This window comes from Pan paniscus, chromosome 11 (assembly GCF_029289425.2).
Source record: "Pan paniscus chromosome 11, NHGRI_mPanPan1-v2.0_pri, whole genome shotgun sequence".
Lineage (NCBI taxonomy): Eukaryota > Metazoa > Chordata > Mammalia > Primates > Hominidae > Pan > Pan paniscus.
The window spans coordinates 114,766,521-114,782,292 of record NC_073260.2 but is presented as its reverse complement, the minus strand read 5'-3'; the positions used below and the strand labels follow the sequence as shown (position 1 = coordinate 114,782,292).

Below are 15,772 nucleotides of genomic sequence, written 5' to 3'. Positions count from 1 at the left end.
AAAACTAGCCAGGCCTTGTGGCAGGCACCTGTAATCCCAGCTACTCTGGGGGGCTGAGGCAGGAGATTCACTTGACCCCAGGCTGTGGAGGTTGTAGTGAGCTGAGATCGCGCCATCGCACTCCAACCTGGCAGACAACAGCGAGACTTAATCTCAAAAAAATAAAAAATAAAAAAAATCATCCTCTGTCATAAAATTGGGAAGGAAGTAGTAATAAAGTTAGAAAATGATGGATTTGGGGTGAAATAAAAGTAAGTTAAAGAGTTAATGTCTGAATACACGAATGTTCTTGATCATATTAGAGATACATATTTCAGCAAAATTTGAAAAAGTCAAAAGAGGATTGGAACCTCACAGAATAGCCACCAGGGAGAGAGGACAAGGAATGGAAATAAAACAAAAGAATTTACCAAGTGATATTGAGGGCCCAAGCAGTGTCTGATAATCATAAATTTTAATAGAGTAAATTAATAAATACTATGTTATTTTCTTCGATAACATTGTAGGGGAGGAAGCCTTTATTCACTCCTCACTAGATTTATGGCTGAGACATATGTAATAAAAGAGGTCAACAAGGGAAAATCATATTTATTTAATATGAGTTTTACCTGACACAGACACCTTCAGAAATGAATACTCAAAGAAATAGAGAAACCTGTGTATTTTTATGCTACATTTGATGAAATAAATAGTTGTGAAGTATGATTGAACAAAAAGGATATGATCTAATGGTAATAAATTGGGGGGAATTTATCAAGGGTTGTTTGTTCAGTTTCCTCTGTGTCCTTGTGTCTTCAGACATAAGGACATTCCTTTCTTCCAAGGATAGGGAAGGGGCTTCTCAGACAAGAATCTTATGACCTATTTCATGGGAGAAGGTCAGAGAATGACCTTTCTGCTTCTGCTATTTTTCTCAAATGTTAAGATGCCATATTTTGGGGTATCATGTTCTGAATTCCATCAGCATGCAGCAGCCTAGAAGTAGAAATGCAGTAAGAAATGGTTTGGAATAAGTCATATGTAGAGAAGAGAACAAGAAGGAAATAAAGTAGTTGCTGAGAGCGCAGGTAAAATGACTGATTTATGAAGCAGACACAGCAAATTGGAAGCAAAATCAGGTAGAGGTCTTAGATATGGAGATATAATCAGAGATTAGAAAATATCACCCAAATTACCAAAGCATAGTGGGTGTGAATCTCTAATCCTGAGACATAATGGAGGTAAAATGTTTTGGTTTTTCTTTTAATGTTTTTAAAAATGCTTTGTTCTCAAAAATATTTTGAAAGTTGGGACATTTTCCACATTAGATCCCCATCTTACTTATTAACATAACATCAGAACATTATTCCTGTTATTATTACGGGAATGACTGCAGAATCAAAACTTATATATCTTATCTACACATTTTAAAATTCATTTGACCAGAAGGTTCCCTCCAATTTATATATTTTAAAAATAAATGCAATTAACTTCCATATAGGAAATAAATGAGATAGGTTTGTACTCAGGTTGAAGAGCACATTAAATGCTAATAGATTAGGTTGAGATAATATGTTTTGGAAGGAGAGTTAAACTTAAAAATTAAAGATCTTATAGAGAGAGCAATTATAGAATGTAGCTCTTTAAATGAGTTAATCAATAGAATAGAATCAAAGACCACTGGAATTTGAAAGTCTTCAGAGTTCAGAATGGAACATTCAGAGGATACTGAAGTTATCCACAATGTTTTGAAGCCCTAAGGGTAGAAAGGGACTCTAACGGCCAGGCCAAATACTTCTAAAAATGAAAGTAACCACTTGCAAATCAGTAAGCCTTGCTTTTGAAAGAATGATACACTGTGTTTCCTTGGGGGCAGATAAGGAAGAGTCATAACCTAAGTGTTGTCAGTTCAATATTCCATAAACACTAATGAGAACCAAGGTAAAGCATACATTTGTTAATGCTAAAATTCACAAGAGACCAAACTGTCTCTTTACAAACAATAAAAAGGGGGGTAAGCATTAGAGGAAGGTTAGGCTTCAATAAAAGTTGGAAATAAAATGATGTCCCAATGAACATAAATAAAGGGTTAAAAGTAACTAAAGAGTTTGAGGCCTTAACAAAAGGACAAAGCAAGGAAGATAAAATAGTCATCTAAAGGGAATCTAGACTGAGAGAGCCTAGGTGGAGAGCTTTCTTTTTGAACTCTGATTAATCACGAAGACAAAAGAAAAAGACTTAGAAACACAGAGAAAAAGGACAAGGATTAAACCTGCTTCAAAGTACAAAAAGAAATTCCTTTCAGCCTCCAAATTTTCATTCTCAACTATTCCTACAGGTGGATGAGCCACTTGACATTCTTGTCAAAAGAAAAAATAGGGGGGAGGAGACAAGATGGCCGAATAGGAACAGCTCCGGTCTCCAGCTCCCAGTATGAGCGACGCAGAAGACGGTGATTTCTGCATTTCCATCTGAGGTACCGGGTTCATCTCACTAGGAAGTGCCAGACAGTGGGCGCAGGCCAGTGGGTGCGCGCACCGTGCGCGAGCCGAAGCAGGGCGAGGCATTGCCTCACCTGGGAAGCGCAAGGGGTCAGGGAGTTCCCTTTCCGAGTCAAAGAAAGGGGTGACGGACGCACCTGGAAAATCGGGTCACTCCCACCCGAATATTGCGCTTTTCAGACCGGCTTAAAAAACGGCGCACCACGAGACTATATCCCACACCTGGCTCGGAGGGTCCTAGGCCCACGGAGTCTCGCTGATTGCTAGCACAGCAGTCTGAGATCAAACTGCAAGGCGGCAGCGAGGCTGGGGGAGGGGCGCCCGCCATTGCCCAGGCTTGCTTAGGTAAACAAAGCAGCCCGGAAGCTCCAACTGGGTGGAGCCCACCACAGCTCAAGGAGGCCTGCCTGCCTCTGTAGGCTCCACCTCTGGGGGCAGGGCACAGACAAACAAAAAGACAGCAGTAACCTCTGCAGACTTAAATGTCCCTGTCTGACAGCCTTGAAGAGAGCAGTGGTTCTCCCAGCACGCAGCTGGAGATCTGAGAACGGGCAGACTGCCTCCTCAAGTGGGTCCCTGACCCCTGACCCCCGAGCAGCCTAACTGGGAGGCACCCCCCAGCAGGGGCACACTGACACCTCACACGGCAGGGTATTCCAACAGACCTGCAGCTGAGGGTCCTGTCTGTTAGAAGGAAAACTAACAAACAGAAAGGACATCCACACCGAAAACCCATCTGTACATCACCATCATCAAAGACCAAAAGTAGATAAAACCACAAAGATGGGGAAAAAACAGAACAGAAAAACAGGAAACTCTAAAATGCAGAGTGCCTCTCCTCCTCCAAAGGAATGCAGTTCCTCACCAGCAACGGAACAAAGCTGGATGGAGAATGATTTTGACGAGCTGAGAGAAGAAGGCTTCAGACGATCAAATTACTCTGAGCTACAGGAGGACATTCAAACCAAAGGCAAAGAAGTTGAAAACTTTGAAAAAAATTTAGAAGAATGTATAACTAGAATAACCAATACAGAGAAGTGCTTAAAGGAGCTGATGGAGCTGAAAACCAAGGCTCGAGAACTACGTGAAGAATGCAGAAGCCTCAGGAGCCGATGTGATCAACTGGAAGAAAGGGTATCAGCGACGGAAGATGAAATGAATGAAACGAAGCGAGAAGGGAAGTCTAGAGAAAAAAGAATAAAAAGAAATGAGCAAAGCCTCCAAGAAATATGGGACTATGTGAAAAGACCAAATCTACGTCTGATTGGTGTACCTGAAAGTGATGCGGAGAATGAAACCAAGTTGGAAAACACTCTGCAGGATATTATCCAGGAGAACTTCCCCAATCTAGCAAGGCAGGCCAACGTTCAGATTCAGGAAATACAGAGAACGCCACAAAGATACTCCTCGAGAAGAGCAACTCCAAGACACATAATTGTCAGATTCACCAAAGTTGAAATGAAGGAAAAAATGTTAAGGGCAGCCAGACAGAAAGGTCGGGTTACCCTCAAAGGGAAGCCCATCAGACTAACAGCGGATCTCTCGGCAGAAACCCTACAAGCCAGAAGAGAGTGGGGGCCAATATTCAACATTCTTAAAGAAAAGAATTTTCAACCCAGAATTTCATATCCAGCCAAACTAAGCTTCATAAGTGAAGGAGAAATAAAATACTTTACAGACAAGCAAATGCTGACCCATTTTGTCACCACCAGGCCTGCCCTAAAAGAGGTCCTGAAGGAAGCGCTAAACATGGAAAGGAACAACCGGTACCAGCTGCTGCAAAATCATGCCAAAATGTAAAGACCATCAAGACTAGGAAGAAACTGCATCAACTAACGAGCAAAATCTCCAGCTAACATCATAATGACAGGATCAAATTCACACATAACAATATTAACTTTGAATGTAAATGGACTAAATTCTCCAATTAAAAGACACAGACTGGCAAGTTGGATAAAGAGTCAAGACCCATCAGTGTGCTGTATTCAGGAAACCCATCTCACGTGCAGAGACACACATAGGCTCAAAATAAAAGGATGGAGGAAGATCTACCAAGCAAATGGAAAACAAAGAAAGGCAGGGGTTGCAATCCTAGTCTCTGATAAAACAGACTTTAAACCAACAAAGATCAAAAGAGACAAAGAAGGCCATTACATAATGGTAAAGGGATCAATTCAACAAGAGGAGCTAACTATCCTAAATATTTATGCACCCAATACAGGAGCACCCAGATTCATAAAGCAAGTCCTGAGTGTCCTACAAAGAGACTTAGACTCCCACACATTAATAATGGGAGACTTTAACACCCCACTGTCAACATTAGACAGATCAACGAGACAGAAAGTCAACAAGGATACCCAGGAATTGAACTCAGCTCTGCACCAAGCAGACCTAATAGACATCTACAGAACTCTCCACCCCAAATCAACAGAATATACATTTTTTTCAGCACCACACCACACCTATTCCAAAATTGACCACATAGTTGGAAGTAAAGCTCTCCTCAGCAAATGTAAAAGAACAGAAATTATAACAAACTATCTCTCAGACCACAGTGCAATCAAACTAGAATTCAGGATTAAGAATCTCACTCAAAGCCGCTCAACTACATGGAAACTGAACAACCTGCTCCTGAATGACTACTGGGTACATAACGAAATGAAGGCAGAAATAAAGATGTTCTTTGAAACCAATGAGAACAAAGACACAACATACCAGAATCTCTGGGACACATTTAAAGCAGTGTGTAGAGGGAAATTTATAGCACTAAATGCCCACAAGAGAAAGCAGGAAAGATCCAAAATTGACACCCTAACATCACAATTAAAAGAACTAGAAAAGCAAGAGCAAACACATTCAAAAGCTAGCAGAAGGCAAGAAATAACTAAAATCAGAGCAGAACTGAAGGAAATAGAGACACAAAAAACCCTTCAAAAAATTAATGAATCCAGGAGCTGGTTTTTTGAAAGGATCAACAAAATTGATAGACCGCTAGCAAGACTAATAAAGAAAAAAAGAGAGAAGAATCAAATAGACACAATAAAAAATGATAAAGGGGATATCACCACCGATCCCACAGAAATACAAACTACCATCAGAGAATACTACAAACACCTCTACGCAAATAAACTAGAAAATCTAGAAGAAATGGATACATTCCTCGACACATACACTCTCCCAAGACTAAACCAGGAAGAAGTTGAATCTCTGAATAGACCAATAACAGGAGCTGAAATTGTGGCAATAATCAATAGTTTACCAACCAAAAAGAGTCCAGGACCAGATGGATTCACAGCCGAATTCTACCAGAGGTACAAGGAGGAACTGGTACCATTCCTTCTGAAACTATTCCAATCAATAGAAAAAGAGGGAATCCTCCCTAACTCATTTTATGAGGCCAGCATCATTCTGATACCAAAGCCTGGCAGAGACACAACCAAAAAAGAGAATTTTAGACCCATATACTTGATGAACATTGATGCAAAAATCCTCAATAAAATACTGGCAAACCGAATCCAGCAGCACATCAAAAAGCTTATCCACCATGATCAAGTGGGCTTCATCCCTGGGATGCAAGGCTGGTTCAACATACGCAAATCAATAATTGTAATCCAGCATATAAACAGAGCCAAAGACAAAAACCACATGATTATCTCAATAGATGCAGAAAAAGCCTTTGACAAAATTCAACAACCCTTCATGCTAAAAACTCTCAATAAATTAGGTATTGATGGGAAGTATTTCAAAATAATAAGAGCTATCTATGACAAACCCACAGCCAATATCATACTGAATGGGCAAAAACTGGAAGCATTCCCTTTGAAAACTGGCACAAGACAGGGATGCCCTCTCTCACCACTCCTATTCAACATAGTGTTGGAAGTTCTGGCCAGGGCAATCAGGCAGGAGAAGGAAATAAAGGGTATTCAATTAGGAAAAGAGGAAGTCAAATTGTCCCTGTTTGCAGACGACATGATTGTATATCTAGAAAACCCCATCATCGTCTCAGCCCAAAATCTCCTTAAGCTGATAAGCAACTTCAGCAAAGTCTCAGGATACAAAATCAATGTACAAAAATCACAAGCATTCTTATACACCAACAACAGACAAACAGAGAGCCAAATCATGAGTGAACTCCCATTCACAATTGCTTCAAAGAGAATAAAATACCTAGGAATCCAACTTACAAGGGATGTGAAGCACCTCTTCAAGGAGAACTACAAACCACTGCTCAAGGAAATAAAAGAGGATACAAACAAATGGAAGAACATTCCTTGCTCATGGGTAGGAAGAATCAATATCGTGAAAATGGCCATACTGCCCAAGGTAATTTACAGATTCAATGCCATCCCCATCAAGCTACCAATGACTTTCTTCACAGAATTGGAAAAAACTACTTTAAAGTTCATATGGAACCAAAAGAGAGCCCGCATCGCCAAGTCAATCCTAAGCCAAAAGAACAAAGCTGGAGGCATCACACTACCTGACTTCAAACTACACTACAAGGCTACAGTAACCAAAACAGCATGGTACTGGTACCAAAACAGAAATATAGATCAATGGAACAGAACAGAGCCCTCAGAAATAACGCCGCTTACCTACAACTATCTGATCTTTGACAAACCTGAGAAAAACAAGCAATGGGGAAAGGATTCCCTATTTAATAAATGGTGCTGGGAAAACTGGCTAGCCATATGTAGAAAGCTGAAACTGGATCCCTTCCTTACACCTTATACAAAAATCAATTCAAGATGGATTAAAGATTTAAACGTTAGACCTAAAACCATAAAAACCCTAGAAGAAAACCTAGGCATTACCATTCAGGACATAGGCATGGGCAAGGACTTCATGTCCAAAACACCAAAAGCAATGGCAACAAAAGCCAAAATTGACAAATGGGATCTAATTAAACTAAAGAGCTTCTGCACAGCAAAAGAAACTACCATCAGAGTGAATAGGCAACCTACAACATGGGAGAAAATTTTCGCAACCTACTCATCTGACAAAGGGCTAATATCCGGAATCTACAGTGAACTCAAACAAATTTACAAGAAAAAAACAAACAACCCCATCAAAAAGTGGGCGAAGGACATGAACAGGCATTTCTCAAAAGAAGACATTTATGCAGCCAAAAAACACATGAAAAAATGCTCATCATCACTGGCCATCAGAGAAATGCAAATCAAAACCACTATGAGATATCATCTCACACCAGTGAGAATGGCAATCATTAAAAAGTCAGGTAACAACAGGTGCTGGAGAGGATGTGGAGAAATAGGAACACTTTTACACTGTTGGTGGGACTGTAAACTAGTTCAACCATTGTGGAAGTCAGTGTGGCGATTCCTCAGGGATCTAGAACTAGAAATACCATTTGACCCAGCCATCCCATTACTGGGTATATACCCAAATGACTATAAATCATGCTGCTATAAAGACACATGCACACGTATGTTTATTGCGGCATTATTCACAATAGCAAAGACTTGGAACCAACCCAAATGTCCAACAATGATAGACTGGATTAAGAAAATGTGGCACATATACACCATGGAATACTATGCAGCCATAAAAAATGATGAGTTCATATCCTTTGTAGGGACATGGATGAAATTGGAAACCATCATTCTCAGTAAACTATCGCAAGAACAAAAAACCAAACACCGCATATTCTCACTCATAGGTGGGAATTGAACAATGAGATCACATGGACACAGGAAGGGGAATATCATACTCTGGGGACTGTGGTGGGGAGGGGGGAGGGGGGAGGGATAGCATTGGGAGATACACCTAATGCTAGATGACGAGTTAGTGGGTGCAGCAGCGCACCAGCATGGCACATGTATACATATGTAACTAACCTGCACAATGTGCACATGTACCCTAAAACTTAAAGTATAATTTAAAAAAAAAAAAAATCTAAAAAAAAAAAAAAAGAAAAAATAATAATATAACATTGAATTCCCGAAGAGATTTCTGTCAAAATAAGTAAAATAAAGTTTCCAAAGTGAAATACATTTTGGAAGTCCTGCATACCACACTCTTTTGGGATTATCTTAATGCCCATTTGTTTTATAAAATGTTTGATTAGCCAGGCGGGGTGGTGCACTTGCAGTACCAGCTACTCCAGAGACGGAGGCAGAAGGATGGCTTGAGTCAAGGAATTCCAGCCTACAGTGAGCTATGATTGAGTCACTGTGCTCCATCCTGGGGACAGAGCAAGATCTTGTCTCTAAAAAAATAAAATATTTAAGATATTCCCCAGTTTTGCAAAAATCTGTATTTAATATTTCATAAATGTATATGAACTCAGCCATTTGGAAAGAAAAGGGACTAGTGTGATCCTGAATCACAGGTTCCTTGGAGAAAAAGGGTAAAAGCAAAGGGCCAATTGATTAAATGATTTTAAAAGATCCTTTAATGATTTATAACTAATGAATTATAGGTCTGTAAAGAGAGAACATATTATTTGAAATTGAATAGATGAACAAAGGAAGGATCATTGTCTATAGACCATGAGGTCCTGGGAGACAGAAACCACTTGTTTGATACTTTGTAGCTCTGTCAGCACATGGTAAGTACCTGATAAATGTATTTTGACTTATTGAATGATACGTCATTAATATTAGGTATTTAATTATATTTGCCCAATTTATCTAATGTTGAAAGGTGTTCAAGGGTCAATAAAGGAGCTCATCCACATCTCTAGCTGATAGCAGTACCTATAATAAGCAATTTAAAGCTTGTAAAACAACAGTCACTCAAAATTTAATAAACATTTCTTAAGGGATATGCAACAGAAGCATTTACATCTCTGAAGGAGATACACGATTAGTTGAGCTTTTTGACAACTGTCCAAGCACTAATCTCCTTGTTCTATACTAAGAGTTTAGAATGTATTTAAATAAGAAAGATGTTATAAATAGCTACTCAACTGTTATTTATTATTTATTTATTTGCATTTGAGAAGGAAAAAAGAATCAGACATTTATTTAAAAGTCATCTTATATCAAAAGTAAATATTAGGCACTTCCATCATGTAACAACTTTGATTTTAGAGGTCTTTTTAGTGACAAATATAAAAGCAATTTTTAAATCATTAGTACCCGGTATACATTCATAGAAAGGAAAATGCTTTCATGCATATAAGTCCTCTCTTGACAAAGTAAAGCTACTAGCTTTAAGCTGACCCACTTTTCTCTATGCTGTATCAGGTATAAGCAAGCTAAAGAGGATAAAAAAAAAAAAAAGTAACTTTCAGTATAAAACAGGAATGGAAATGCGCTGCACCTAAACTCCAATGGGATTTTCCTTTTGTCAAAGGCTGCCCTTCTATAACCTGTTCTGAGTTTATAAAGCATACAAATCTCAATGAGGCTCTTATTACACCTCTTTAGTTGTTAATTTTAAATAATCTGTACAAAGGCAAGTTTACCAAGGTATATAAAGGGAGCATATTTCTGTGGCCATTGGAGAGTAAGTGAACAAAACTTTTGTTGGACTAAGAAAAGTAGTTTTACCTGCAATTCTGAAAATTCATTTTATTAACTGATTGGTCAATAATTGTTTTGAGTTTATAGGGTACTAATTTCACTGTTGGAGGACACATTTCAGCTAACTATTAAAGGTTAAATTCACCAAACAGAAGGATACTAATTAACTGCCTCTTAAGAAATTGACAAGGCCACTGCAAGTTCTTTTATCCATTGTCTATAAATCAGAAGGATGCCCTTTAAGGCATTTCCATCAGGATACATGTTGGCACAAAACTCAGGCAAGCAGTGCTTACAATCAGAAGACTATAATGACAACAAATAAAGGTTATTGTTCTGTTTATACAAGAATGGAGTCAGCTTGGATAATTTTCAAAATTCAAGGATATATGGCAAGTTGGTGAGTATTGAGAAAAAAATAGTCTGTTTCATCTTATGCATTTCAAATTGAATGTATTTAGCACCAATTGCTTAATTGCGACTCAAGTTGCTTAAGGTTTATTAGAATATTGTGTTTCATCTCCTTGAATTGGTGCAGACACAGTCTGGTCCAGGTGTGAGGTCCAATATGATAATTTAAACTCAGTTTAAAATTGCTTTTACTTTACTCCTGAAATGCAAATAATGTAATGGAAGTGTTTGAGATCAAGATTCCTATGGGTTGATAGGAATCCTGTTGTTTCCCTCATTTTTCATCCAAATATGTCCATATTTTGTATTCTTAGCAATTGTATAAACTAAGATGTCCTTAGGTCAAAAGGGCACATAATTATAGCTTGCTCCCTGCCTCCTTAGAATTTGAAGTTAATGCACTACCTTATATTAGGCCATAATTTGCTCCTAAATTAGCCACAGAACCCAAACTTAAACTCCAGGTTGAAAATATGAAATATCTTATTGTTCTAACATTTGGATAATCTCCACTTTATACATCTCTGGCTCTATAGACTAGGGAACTCTTATAAATGTATGTTTGGAAACTTTTTGTGGGAAAGCTTAGCCATATAGTAACTCATATCACACAAAGCCCAGGATGCTAGGAACGTTTTTTTAAAAAAAAAAATTCAACTCTCCGTACCCAGTATCCAGAATAGGACCTAGCTTATAGTTGGAGCTCAATAAATGCTTGTTGAATGAATACACCTATCAGTTTTTTCTCCATATATTATCTGAGGACTTCTAACACATGCTGGCAACCTCCCCCCGCCTCAGAAAAAAATTCTAATGAAACAAACTCACAATTGTTTATTCATTCTCTCTTTCTCACACACATTTTCTTTTGCATTACACTAATAATGCATATAATTTGAGCTATTTTAAGAGTATCAAATACTATACTAATTATATTAATTTTAAGCATGGTAAATTTACTATTACTGAACTACAAGGAATTTACTTGGAAAACCTAGTTCCACAAAATATTTTAATCTGATCCAGCAAAACCTAAGACATATTTTGCAGCATATGCATATCGGTTTATTGTAAATTTAAAAATCTATAATTAGGTAAATATATTGCCAGACATGTAAGCATTACGCAAATAGAAAAAGATACGCTAAATCACTGAAAATGGTGGTGGCCTAATATTGGAGTAAGCTGGGGAAAATACTAATGTTACTTTCACCTTCACTGAACTGGACATTTTGATAAAAAAGAAAAAAAAAAAAAGCAAGTCAGTAAACCGCTCAGTGATAATCCTCATTGGTAGTAAAAAATGTCAAACTCTTATAAGAAACACAAAATTTTTAAGTCACTTTCAATATAGCTGCAGAATTGAAGAAACCATTTTTTCATTAGATTGCTTCAGTATCTACAATTCAGAAATAATTATTTGTTTTCTTAAATTAGTGGGATATCACCGCCAACAATAGTTTCTCTGCATCTTCTCATTTTAAATACATCAGTGAAATTTCAACTTATCATGATGAGCATCCCAAATAGATAAAACTTCATGGCCAGCAGAGTTAGTACTGTTTTAATAAGGCATCTGACAAATAAATATAATTGTAACTGGTGCCTTCTTGATGTCTAGGATCTCTGCCTGGTATACGAATGATGTCTGTGAGGAGAAAACAACATTTTTAATTTATAAACGCATTTTTTTTCTCTTTTCTTTCAGGAAAGAAACTGGCTTTCCTGTAAAACTAATACATGTGATTATTAAAGGTAAAAACATAACAAATCAAATAAAAAAGGATTAATCATTTAAAGAGAAGCTCAGATGTTAATGAGCTTGGAGTAGTGTAATGAAATATCAGAAAGATCCTGACATAGTAGTTTTACAATACACAAGAGCAGACAAGAGATCTAGATTTTGTTTAGTGTTTCACTATCTCAGTAGAAGTTTATGGGTGCCTATCTTAACTGAGTTCTCTTACTGGAGCAATGGAACAAGAATTATGCCCACATTGCTTCATTCCAATGTTAAAATCTACATTATCAGAAATGTAGTGTGTGAGTTATTTTTTTTCTTTTAATGCACAAAGGTTATCTGATGGCTGTTTTTGATCAGCTTCTAACCTCAAGAAAAACTATTTTTCACTGGAATCAAGTACTGCTATGTATACCCAGTCTCATCCCTCTACATTTCCTTCAGCCACATAGAGCTCTTTTAGCTGAAAGAAGCTTTGACTCTGAAGCAAGACAAGATAATTATATAATCATGCAATATTTCATAAAATAGCAGTACACTGCACTGAATTTCCCATCCCTAAAGCCCGCTTGGAAATGGCTGGAAATATGGATCCAGCCACTGAATCACACACTAATGTATCAGCACACAGGAAACTAATAAAAAAAGTTTAAATGGGTAAATTGAATATCTACTAAAATTGTGAATTTATGAACGTGTTCTAAAATTTCTACAAACAAAAAATTTTATATGGCTTTTAACAACATTATAAATTTTCAACCAGAAAGGAACTTTTTATCTTTCCTTAACTCTTTTGAGGAAGTCTCTCAGATTTTATTTCAATCAGTTCTTGGCACCTAGTAGGTGTTGAATAAATTTTTACTGAATTCATACATAAAATTTTATATTATTTGTGGGGAGAAAGCATATTATGAAACTCATGAACATAAAGGCATTTAATCTAAACAAGACTTTGAGCTAATACAAAGTTTACTTCTTTAGCATACCATGCACTTGGTAGAGATATGAGGTGTGCTTTTTATATATAAAAAGTTTGATTATAATCAGATGATTCAAAATAGAATTTTTATAATATTATGTTAAATTTCATCCACATTTTACATAAGCAATTGAAATATTTACTTGATAGAAGAAACTCCTTGTTAAGTATTATAATTTTATATGATTGTTCTAAAGGTGAAAATGTGATCATGCATAAAATATATTTAAAATTTACTGATAGTAACACCTTACATTTGTAAAATATTGTACAGATTATATAGTGCAATTATGTAATATCTAAATTGATCCTCATAGGGACTTTGCAGTTAAGTATAAACACTCTCTTTTAATTAGAAAAAATAAATACCATAGTAGCTTGGATTCTGGGGCCAGGCTTTGGGTTCTGGGGCCAGGCTTACCCAAATTCTGCCATTTACTGTGTGGCCTCAAGCAAATGTCTCAATAACCCCCAAATGAATGATGTTAACAACCTCACAATGACCTAGTAGTATGAGAAGAAGTAATATATAAAGTGCTTTGCCCAGTGCCCTTTGTTTGGTAAATGTACAATAATGATTTCATTATTAGCATCAGTCTTTATAGTGATATTGTTATTAATGAGAGAGAGGGCTGTCAATTAAGTGACCGGTTAGGAAGCAACTGTATTAGAAAAGAGGAAGAGTTCAAATGCAAGGTGGTTTGACTTCACAGGTTTATTCCTAGATCAACTCTGTACCAGCTCAGTTAAGTGGAAAACAGATCCAGTGTAAATATTTGCTATCTGAAGGAACCCTTTCAGATTAGTTTTACAAAATAAAAAAGTAAATTTGAATATTTAAATCTTTTCTTTTATTATAACTCAGGGTTTATACATATTGAGATTTCTTAAAGTACACTTTTATGCCTTTATTATTGGTGCTAGAAAAGCTATTCTTCAGTGAAAGCTAGATCCTAACTTTTTCAGCTTAAAAAGCAATTTGGCTGAAATGGTACCTAATTATTCTCAAAGGAAGAATGACCTTTCAAACGTGTGTTTATCAGCGTCTTGCTTAAGAACATTAATGTTCCTCTTGAACTCAGAAAAATACTCTTATTGAGTGAGAAATAGAGCTTAGAAATAACATTAACAGACTTCTGTAAGAAGAACAGAAAGAAGAAAAGGCACAAAGTAGAAAAAAAGTACAAAAAAACATAAAGTGAACCAAATTAATATATTCACTCAACAAATAGCTTACACAGAGGTAGCTTTTAGAGGGAACGGTGATCCTAACCCTCAAGTGGTTTACCATGCAACAGCCATTACATATAAAGGATTACTAAAGAAAATAGTAAAAGGAGATGAAGTAAATTTACAGAGGCATAAGAATTATAAGATGCACGGGTCTTATTTAAAGGTTGCTAGTGTTAGAGTAGGTAGGCAGCCATGAGCAAGGCAAGAGAGCTCCAATTCACCCCCAGGAATGTCAGGCAACCATCAGAAGATGGTCAGGCCGTTATCACACTGTCTCTCTAAAATAATAGTTGGTTGTAGACAGTGCCAAAAAAAAAAGGCAGTCTCCCGATACATAGAAAACACGTGAAGCTGGTGGTGATTTTAAGGTCCTCTGAGCTGGCCGCACCATGGTCAAGCCATTATGACATTCCCCCGCCTTTCTGATAATGTACTTTGTGATATTCCCATCCTTGTGAATGTATTTTGTAACATTCCTCCCCGCCCTTGTGACAATACACCCTCTCCGCCCTTGTGAATGTACTTTGTAACATTCCCCCAGCCTTTGAGAATGTACTTTGTAACATCCATCCCCTGCCCCGCAAAAAATTGCTCCTGACTCCACCGCCTATCCCAAACCTGTAAGAACCAATGATAATCCCACCACCCTTTACTGACTCCTTTCTCAGACTCAGCCCACTTGCGCCCAAGTGAATAAAGAGCCTTGCTGCTCACACTAAGCCTGCTCAGGCGGTCTCTTATACAGACATGCCTAACAGTGATCAGCAGCATCCCAAAAAGATCTCAGGAGTTGGGCGAGGGGGCTCAAGCATGCACACTAAGAGGCAAAATGGCAGGGTTTCACTGGTATCTGACCTACCTCTAGGAACACTGAACAGGTAAGAGAAAAACAGCTCTTGTGAGCATGCATATAACTTCAGTAAACACACTGCACTTGTGGCCCCTCCCAAGTGCTGGCAGGCCACTGAGTATGTGAACAGCCCACTCCAAAGGAAGAACCTGGGGAAAAGAAATGCAAACCTCAGAACAAAGACAATATGTAAAAACCCCAAGACAAGAGTCAGATGGTATACTCGGATCTCTCAAGTCACCTACTTGGCCCTCTTCCAAATATATTTCTTTTTGTTTCTGCTCTAAAATTTTTTAATAAACTTTCATTCCGGCTGCAAAACTTGCCTCAGTCTCTATCTTATGCCCCTCAGCAGAATTATTTCCATTGAGGAGGCAAGAATTGAGTTGCTACAGGAGTTACTAAAGATTTTGAGCAAGCAGGTAACAATCTGAGTGGTGTGGGGGAAGATACCCTACAAATGTGCTTAATTACCAAATACACGTTTTCTATTCCCTGTCCTCTTCTTGTTAACACATGCAAGCACACTTCACATACTTATGTGAAGATAAGTATTGAAAATCCTGATTTTAGGAAACAGGTGGG

The 15,772-nt window shown here is 37.6% G+C and overlaps 1 protein-coding gene and 1 long non-coding RNA gene across 40 annotated transcripts in view; one reads left to right on the top strand and one right to left on the bottom strand.

Annotated features, from left to right (window-relative positions):
- Positions 1-15,772, bottom strand: part of PTPRD (protein tyrosine phosphatase receptor type D) — a 2,308,100-nt gene that overhangs the window by 1,494,302 nt on the left and 798,026 nt on the right. The gene's annotated exons all lie outside the window — the stretch shown is intronic.
- On the top strand, positions 1,704-12,248 carry LOC130540500 (uncharacterized). The gene is made up of 3 exons (XR_008954482.2): positions 1,704-1,920; positions 8,926-9,054; positions 12,093-12,248. It is a non-coding gene; the product is annotated as an uncharacterized LOC130540500 (long non-coding RNA).